Here is a 10,068-nt window from a genome sequence, read left to right as displayed (position 1 = left end):
TATAGATTCTAAACAAGCCATGAATGAATTAAACACCGCAGCGAGTAATGCCCTGGTATCTAACGACTTTACAAGGGCTGGTGACCATGATTGTAAACTTACTGTAATTCCAGTTGAGGTGAGGTCTAAGAAGAGTAACAAGACAGTGGTTGCTTATGCTTTCTGAGATCAAGGAAGTACAGCAGTGTTCTGCACAGTGGGCTTTGTGAACAAGCTCAATCCGACAGGAAAAGAACATGCATTCTCCTAAACACCATAGGTCAAGAGAAGATTGTGAGTAGCTATGCCATTTCAGGATTGTAAGTGGCTGTGTTAGATAGTGAAAACTATTGTGAGCTGTCTAACGTCTATATGCACAAGTGTATGCCTGTTCACAAGGGGAACATTCCCCATCAGAGAGATCTTCAGCAATGGTCTCACCTGAAGCATATTAATTTGCTGGAAATTGGTTCAGAAATTGAGCTGCTGATAAGGGTGAATGTGCCTAAGGGATTGGAGCCATTGCAAGTGGTCCACGGTGTTAATGATGAATCCTATGCTATCAGAACAATGCTGGGTTGAACTGTTAATGGACCACATGAAAGGAAACCATGGTGGTAGAAGAAACTACGCAAATGGGAATTCACTATTGCACTGGGATGAGCTTTAGCAGCAGCAATTCAAGACAGGTTTTCATGAACGTAATCAAGAGGAAAAAAATGGTTTTGAAAGAGAGAAGATCACAATCCAGGATAGTCTGCTTACCAGAGAGAGGAATTTGTGTAAATGTTAATATTTCATGTCCCTGTGTCTTGGTAGCATGTAGCTGTAATTATTATAGTATAATAATTGGGGGGGGGGGGTTGGAACATATGTACCTGTTCTCTATCTGCCCTGCATTTTGTGTTACATGTTTAGTATGGTAATTAGTCACAATGGGGGGGGCATGATAAAAGTGAAGGGAATAAGTTATGTAGTTGTGCTTTGTTTGTGGCTGGGATGGTGTATCTTTTGCTGGCTGTTCAATTTCACTTTGTTTCATCACTTCAAGATAGCATGATAGCTAATTGCTAATAAAGGATCGAATACATATCTGCCATTTTAAAACAATCATTATTGGAGCTGAGGGCACGTTGTGCAAGTATAACAAATCCTTGGGTGGCATCAAAGGCAATTGCTTTAGTTAGAATTAGCTGCTACATATTTAAATACATTATTCTGAGAAGAGTCCATAGGCTTCATTGGATTGCCAAGGGGGTCTATGGAATTAAGAAAACAATAAGAACCGCTGCGTTAGAGGCAATTCACAGCAACCAATTAACCTACCTACAACCTGTGAGTCTTAGAGAAATGGGTGAGAAATCAGAACTCCAGAAGGAAACCTCTGTAGTCAGAGAGCATGTGCAAACTCCACACAGACGACAGCTGTAGTTTGGGATTGGAGCTGGAATGCTGGAGGTGTGAGGCAGCAAGGATTTTCCCATGCTGGGGGAGTCACAGGAGTCACTGTCCCAGCAAAAAAGTTGGGCTGTTTAATCCATCAGTCAGTAGGTGGTGGATCTGGGGAATTCTCTGCTGCTGAGAGTTTTAAAAGCTTAGTCATTGTTTTCCTTCAGAGATTAATAGATTTCTGGATATCAAGGAAAAGATAGTATGGGAATAGTGGGGATAGTATGGGAAAGTGCTGCTGAGGAAGAAAATGAGCACAACCTGCACAGCTGGGTGGTCTACACCTGTGTTTTTCCCTTCATTTGAGGTAGGACCAATAATGCTAGCTATGTGCTGTACATCTGTATCAAACTGCAACAGGACAATTGATGAATTTAAAATTAATGCGAAGAGAAAAGGAAATCAATAAATCTGGTCAAAGAACTGGAAAGGGGAGAGTACAATTGAAGCACGTTTTAAGTTGCAGAAAGACGGAGGAAAGTAAGTTAGCCAATAATATTAAAGATACATAAAGCGTAACAGAGAGGCGAGTGTGGATATCAGTCCCCTGAAAAACAATGCTGGAGAGGTACTAATGGGGGACAAAGAAATAGCGAACAAACTGAATAATTGTTTTGATTCAGTCTTCACAGTGAAAGACACTAGCAGTATAGTGGAAGTTACAGGTGTCAGGGGTCATGAAGTATGTATTGTTACCATAACTAGAGAGAAGGTTCTCGGGAAACTGGAAGTTCTGAAGGTAGATACGTTACCAGGACCATATTGTGTACACCTCGGAGTTCAGAAAGAGGTGGCTGAGAGATTGTGGAGACATTAGTAATGATCTTTCAAGAATCACTAGATTCTGGAATGGTTCCGGATGTCTGGAAAATTGCAAATGTCACTCCACTCTTTCAGAAGGGAGAGAGGCAGAAGGAAACTATAGGCCAATTAGTTTGACCTCAGTGTCAAAGGAAGATGTTGGAGTCAATTATTAAGGATGAGGTCTCAGGGTATTTCAAGGCACATGATAAAATAGGCCATAGTTAGCATGGTTTCCTCAAGGGAATATCTTGCCTGACAAATCTGTTGGAATTCTTTGAAAAACTAACAAGCAGGATAGACAATGGGAAATTGGTTGATACTGTGTTCTTGCATTTTCATAATGCCTTTGACAAGGTGCCACACATGATGCTGCTAATGAACTATGAGCCCATGGTATTACAGGAAAGATAGAGGGATGTATAAAGCAATGGCTGATTGGCAGGAGGTAAAGAGTTGGAATAAAGGGAGCCTTTTCTGACTGGCTGCCAGTGACTAGTGGTATCCCACAGGGGTCTGTGTTGGGACCGATTATTTTTATGTTATATGTCAATGATTGGGATGACATTGTTGCCAAGTTTGCAGATGATATGAAGATAGGTGGAGGGACAGGTAGTTTTGAGAAAGTAGAGAAGCTACAAAAGGACTTAGACAAATTAGGAGAATGGGCAAAGAAATGGCAGATGGAATACAGAGTTGGGAAGTTTATGATCATGCACATTAGTAAAAGAAATGAAAGAGTTGACTTTTATAAATGAAAAGAAAATACAAAAAACAGAGGAGCAAAGGGATTTGGGAGTCCTTGTGCAGGATTCCCTAAAGGTTAATTTGTAGGTTGAGTCTGTGGTGAGGAGGGCAAATGCAATGTTAGCATTCATTTCAAGAGAACTAAAATATAAAAGCAAGGAAGTATTATTGAAACTTTATAAAGCATTGGTGAGACCTTACTTGGAGTATTATGAGCAGATTTGAAACCCTTAACTTAGAAAGAATGTGCTGAAACTGGAGAGGGTTCAAAGGAGGTTCATTAAAATGATTCCAGGATTGAATAGTTTGTCAGCTGAGAGTGTTCAGCTCAGGGCCTGTAGTATTCAGAAGAATGTGGGCTGACCTCATTGAAACCTATCAAATGGTGAAAGGCCTTGATAGAGTGGACAGGGGGAGGATGTTTCCTATGATAGAAGAGTCTAAGACCAGAGGATAAAGAATAAAGGGGCATCCTCTTATATAGAAGATGAGGAGGAATTTCTTTAACCAGGGAGTGGTGAATCTGTGGAATTCTTTGCCACAGGCAGCTGTGGAGGCCAAATCTTTATGTATATTTAAGGCAGAGGTTGACAGATTCTTGATTGGTCAGGGCATAAAGGGAGAACATATGGGGAGAAGGCAGGAGATTGGGACTGAGAGGAAAATTAAATCAGCCATGATTAAATGGCAGAGCAGACTCAATGGGTCAAATGGCCTAATTCTGCTCGCATATCTTATGGTCTTATGGGTAGCAAGAATAAAGTCACAGTATAAAACAGCATGGAAACATGAACCCAACCCATCCATGCCAACCAACATGCCCGCCTAAGCTAGTCCCATGTCCCGTTAAACCTTTCATGTCTTTATACTTAACAAAATCTATTTTAACTATCATTATTGTAAGTGCTTCAACTACTTTCTCTGGCAGACCATTCTATAAATGCATCACTCCTTTGTCAAAATAAAAATTTGATTAAAAAGCTGCAGTTCGAGACAGAAATAAATAAATAAATTGTAACAGACAAGTACTTGGAGAGTGGTGGGTATCAGTATTTACTGAAAATGGTTCCTTGGCTGTGAGATCTCATAAAGGGTCTTTGGCATAAAATGTTAATCCAGTTTCTTTTTCCACAGATGCTGACCAACCCATTGATCTCATCCACCATTTTCTGTTTTTATTTCATATGTCCAGCATTTGCATTCCTCTTGACTTCATTACTAAGGTGTTCCTTGAACATACATTGGATATTCAAAACAACAATCAGATGGAGGAACCTGCTGGGTTTACAGTGTTTGATGTTGTTCACACCAAATAAAATAAATGCATGAACTCTCCAATTAAGTCTTCAGCTTGGCAGTAATGTGCACTCTTTGGTGTTCCAAGTGTAGAATAATGTAATTTGCTGAAATGTACATAATTCACAACTGCTGACATTGAGTTGGGGTTTCACCTTAAGAGGTTGGGTCTGATGTGATGATATAATTACGTAAAGGACTTTGAGTGCACTTTGTGTTCAGTATTTGGTATGTTATGGTTTTTATTAAACATAAAAACCTCATTTCATTTCACTTGTGAAAACCTACATTAGTGACCGTGATGCTAGACCTCTGCTCAGTGCAGATTGGGCTCAGTGTGCCCAAGAACTGTTAGTCAATCTTAAGAACTGTTGGCTTGCGGATGTCAAGGACTTTGGGTCATTAACCTGCTCCCCCAGTAAGTTTCCCATAACAACTCTGTCTAGCACATCCACCAGTTTACTCAACTGCTGGGCGAATTCCTAAACCACACCAAGCCCACATTCTCCACTGCAGACACAAAGCATGGGGTCAGAGCACCACATTTCCACAACCAGCCCACTAGTCCTTGCCCACAGGTGTAGACTGAACTCAGAAAAGCTGGCAATCTTGAAGGCTGAGTTTGCCAACATGGAAAAACCTGGCATTGTATGCCGACTGAATAGCCCTCTGGTTTTCACCCATCTATACGGTCTCCAAGTCCAATGGTGGTTGCCGTCCATGTGGCAATTACGAAAACTGTAACGAGGTCAACACCCCCAATTGTTACCCGGTCCCACACATCCAAGAATTTTTGGTATATTTAGCCAGAAAATTAATTTCTTTCCAAGGTTGAATTAGTTAGGGACTACCATTGGGTGACCGTGTGCTCAGTGGACATTTCCAAAATGGCTGTGATAACCCCATTTGGCCCCTTTGAGTTTCTGCACATGCCGTTTGGGCTGAAAAATGCAACACAGTCTTTCCAAAGCCTAATAGACTCTGTATCAGAAGATTTATATTTTCTTTCTGTTTGCCTGGATGATATACTTGCTGCCAGTACATGCAAATCCGATACTTAACCCCTCTCCACACACTCCCATCAAACCCCTCCCGTCAGATGTAGTTGCCATTATTAATTTCCCACCGCCCTGCACTACTAAAAAACCACAGGGGTTTTTAGGAATGATTAATTTCTAATAGTGCTTCATTTCACAAGCTGCTGACCAGATGTTCCCCCTGTATAGTGCACTTAAAGGCAAAAGGCTATCGCCCCATCAAGTGCCTGACATGACCAGGGCATTTGATGATTTAAAGAAAGCTCTTTCTAACGTGACCCTACTGGTGCACCCACTCCCCAATGCACCTATAGCCATTACTACTGAAGCCTCAGACTATGCTGTGGGTGCTGTGCACAAACAGTTGGTCGGAGCTATGTGGCAGCCACTCACCTTCTTCAGCCGGCAGCTCCGTTCCCCTGAAAGGAAGTACAGCATATTTGACTGTGAGCTTCGCGGTCTGTATCTGGCTGTCCGCCAATTTCGTTCTCTTCTAGAGGGTCACCATTTCACAGCATTTGTTGACCACAAACCCCTTGTGCGTGCCATGGCCAAAAATATCTGCACGGCAGCAATACCACCTAGCCAACGTATTGGAGTTCACAACTGATATACAACATATCAAGGGGAAAATAATGCCCTGGCTGATTGCCTCTCATGGCCTGCTGTTGAGGCCGTACACATAGGGTTGAATGTGCCAGCATGGCAGCCACCAAGCTCCTGACCCAGAGGTCCACGCTTTCCGAACAGCAGTCACAGACCTGCAACTGGCTGACATTGGGGAAGCTGGGGTTTCTCTCCCGTGAGACGTTTCAGCTGGTTGCACTTGCCCCATCGTGCCTGCAAACTGGAGCTGACTCCGTACATGGGCTCATGCATCCAGGCTGGAAGGACTCACAGAAACTGATTGCACTAAAGTTTGTGTGGCACGGCCATAGAAAGGACAGGCATGATTGGAGTACAGCCTGTGCGGAGCACCAATGGCACCTTCTGAAGTCCCTAAGCGACAGTTTGACCATGTCAATGTGGACTTGTTGGTCCTCTTCCTCCCTCACACAATTCCACACATTTCCTTACCATGCTGGATTGCATCACCAGGTGGCCAGAGGTCATCTCCCCAGCATCCATGATGGCCTCAGATGTGGTTTGGGAGTTCACCAGTGCCTGGGTTGCTCAGTTTGGCATCCGATCTTATATTTCCACTGACCACTGTCCCCAATTCATATGAGACTGGGCTGCAATGGCCAAGAAACACAGCACTAGGCTCTATCCTACCACTGCGTATCACCGGCAGTCCAATGGCTTATACATTATGCAAGTGGTTTCCCTGCTCCTTAAAGGCTGCTCTGAGGGCTTCCCTGACCAATGAGTGTTGGCATGATCGTCTCCCGTGGGTCCTGCTGGGACTCAGAACAGATCCAAAAGAGGACCTACAGTCGTCCATGGCTGAGTTGGAATATAGGCAGCCTTATAGCCACCTGGTCGGCCTCCCAACTGCATTCCAACCTACTCAGTAAATTCAATTCCTTTTCAGCCGCTCTACCTCCCATCATGGCATACTGCACTCTCGGGTTCCTATTGACCTACCTTCTGCCCGTTTGTTTTCACCCGCCTTACACCCCTTATGACATCCCGTTCCGTGTTTTGGAAAGGGGAGATATGACTTTTATCATAGATAAGAGGGGTAAACCAGAATGTATTTTGGCAGATTGCTTTAAACAGCCCACCAAGATTTGGAGGATTACTCTACCATGTCCCTGGTGTCACAATATATCCATGAGTGTGTCAACATATCTCAGGATGAACCAGTATTTTAAAATTAATTCCTCCGAGTAATAGCTGTAGCTCATTGTATTGATGAAACAAGTGAAGATGTTGAGTGTCAACTCTGCACAGAGCTACAAAAAACAGAATTTAGGATACAACTGGCTGAGTCATCTGTGCGAGACAATGAGGCATTACTAATGGCATATGTATAGTTTATCCAAAATGGAAAAGTTTATGAAGAGATTCTCTTTTGGAAAAAGTTAAAAACAAATATAAACAGGGAATTAATCTACGATGAGCTCAAAATGTATATTGGGGATAAAAGTATTCCAATTAGGAACATGATTTCTTGTGCAACAGTTGGAGCACCACATATGACAGGTCACCATGTTGGTTTAGTGGTATTTATGAAAAGAGATTCCAACTCTGTTTGCAATCCGTTGTGTAATTCATCATCATCTCACAGTTGAAAACCTCAGCCAGCGCCATTTTTCAAGCATGACTCTTGTAACACCTGTTATCTATAAAACTAAAGCACATCCCTTAAATAGCAGACTATTCTGCCAGTTATGCCAAGATAACGATGAAGAGTTTGAACACTTGCTTATTCACACGGAAGTGCATTGGCTATTGAAAGGCTGTTGCATAAAACGTTTATTTGATCTTTTTGACACTGTGGTTGAACTTTTGCTCAAAATCAATAATAATTTGGGAAACGATTGACCCTCTATGTGGAGATGTTGTATACCTAGCCCATCTGTATGACAAAACAAACATTCTAAATGTGAAACTGCAGGGTGAGAACTTCAATTTAATCCAGGCAAAAAGTGCGGTGTTCACTTTTATCGGAAAATTTGAAATATATACGCAAAACATTGGGAGAAGAATGTTCTCACAGTTTTCCTGCATGGAAAGTACAACACTCTCTTTCAGAGATGGTGATTTACAAGAATATCGCTTACACCTACAGTCACTAAAGGATTTTCAGAATCGATTCAATGATTTGAATGATCTGGAAATTCTGGAGTGGGTAACTAATCCATTTCCTTGCAACGTGGAAGAACAAGAAGAGAGCATGCAAGAAGAAATTATCGAAACACAGAATGATGAAGTAACAAAACGTTTTTTAAAAATGTTGACTCTTGTAGTAGATGACTATATTGTCATAGAAAGTTTCCTGGTCTTTGGAGAAGAGCCAAACCATTCTTCGCTGCATTTCCATCCTCACAAAAAACAGAAACTGCTTGGACATTGTTAAACATGGGAACTTAAGGCTTTTGCTGTTACAACATGAACCAGATACTTCAACTCTTGCTAAAAACCATCAAGCTCAAGGATCACATTGATATTGAAGCTACTGTACAGCGCAGAGGTACAGCAAACAGTAGAAGTAAGCGACGAGAACAGCATTCCAAACCAAATTGAGTCCTTAGAGCTAAACGCCCCCGGAGCAGCTTGGAATAGGCCCAAAGTCTCAGTATTCAGTTCATCACGTTAATGGGACAGGTCACCTCATAGTTCGCAGACATGAACTACAGCAGCTGGGGGCAGTCTCACAGCCATAGCAATGCAGAGAGAGGAGCCCCTTTATAATTTGGATTGGCGTTTAAAGTCAGAATCTCACACTAGTATCCAGGCTCCGGCATGGCAAATCGCCCCAGCCCTTGTTTTCACTGCCAGAGAAGTTGTTCTTGAACTCACCAGATCAGCTCAGTGCTCAGAGTGAGCTACCTTCGCACCCGGGTAAGTTAGATGGGCATTAGAACTCCTCCGTCCTGTCTTCTCCCTCCAACCAGCATGGCTCCAACTGCAAGCGCCTTGATTTTTCAGCTGAATGGCAGCGCACATCTTTCAAGTTCCTTTTGTCCTCACCTCTTTGTTATTTGTGATAGTTTACCACAATTTACTTCAAAAATGATTTTATTCAAATTACTTTGCTTTCGAACCACAAGTAAGCTGTTGCACATCTTCGGCAAGCCATCTTAAACCGATAGTTCCTACAGCCCTTGCTTCTGTCAAGATGAGGCTGAACTAGGGTAGAGAAGCAACACTTCATATTCCCCGTTGGTATGAACACTGATTTCTCAAACTTCTGATAACTTCTTCCCTCTGCTTCCTTCTTACTTCTTACCATTCCCTACACTGGTTACCTCTCTTTCACCACTGTTCTCTTCTATCAGATTACTTTTTTTCAGCCCTTTACCTCGCTCCCAGCTTCTTGACTTCAGGAGGGCACAGAGTGACCACTCTCCGCTGAACATCGACGGCTCCTGTATAGAGATTGTTAAGAGCACCAAATTTCTTGGTGTTAACCCGGTGGAGAATCTCTCCTGGCTCCTCAACACCAGCTCCATAGCAAAGAAAGCCCAGCAGTGTCTCTGCTTTCTGCAAAGGCTGAGAAAAGTCCATCTCCCATCCCCCATCCTCACCACATTCTATAGAGGATGTATGAGGAGCATCCTGAGCAGCTGCATCACTGCCCAGTTTGGGAATTGCACCAGCTCGGATCGCAAGACCCTCCAGCGGATAGTGAGGTCAGCTGAGATCATCGGGGTCTCTCTTCCCACCATTACAGACATTTACACCACGCATACAAACAAGCTGGATGAACTCAGCAGGTCGGGCAGCATCTGTTGAAATGAGCAGTCAATGTTTTGGGTCGAGACCCTTCATCAGGACTTTGTGAGTCCTGACGAAGGGTCTCGACCCGAAATATTGACTGCTCATTTCAACGGATGCTGCCCAACCTGCTGAGATCATCCAGCTTGTTTGTGCGTCTTGATTTGACCGCAGCATCTGCAGTGTACTTTGTACTTACACCACACGCTGCATCCGCAAAGTAAACATCATTATGAAGGACCCCGCACACCCCTCATACAAATTCTTCTCCCTCCTGCCATTTGGCAAAATGCACCGAAGCATTCCCACTTTCACGACCAGACTATATAACAGTTTCTTCCCCCAAGCCATCAGACTCAATACCCAGAGCCTA

The sequence above is a fragment of the Hypanus sabinus genome, chromosome 8 (genome assembly GCF_030144855.1).
Source record: "Hypanus sabinus isolate sHypSab1 chromosome 8, sHypSab1.hap1, whole genome shotgun sequence".
NCBI classification, from domain to species: Eukaryota; Metazoa; Chordata; class Chondrichthyes; order Myliobatiformes; family Dasyatidae; genus Hypanus; species Hypanus sabinus.
The sequence above is the reverse complement of the archived record's forward strand: the minus strand, read 5'-3'. Positions refer to the sequence as shown.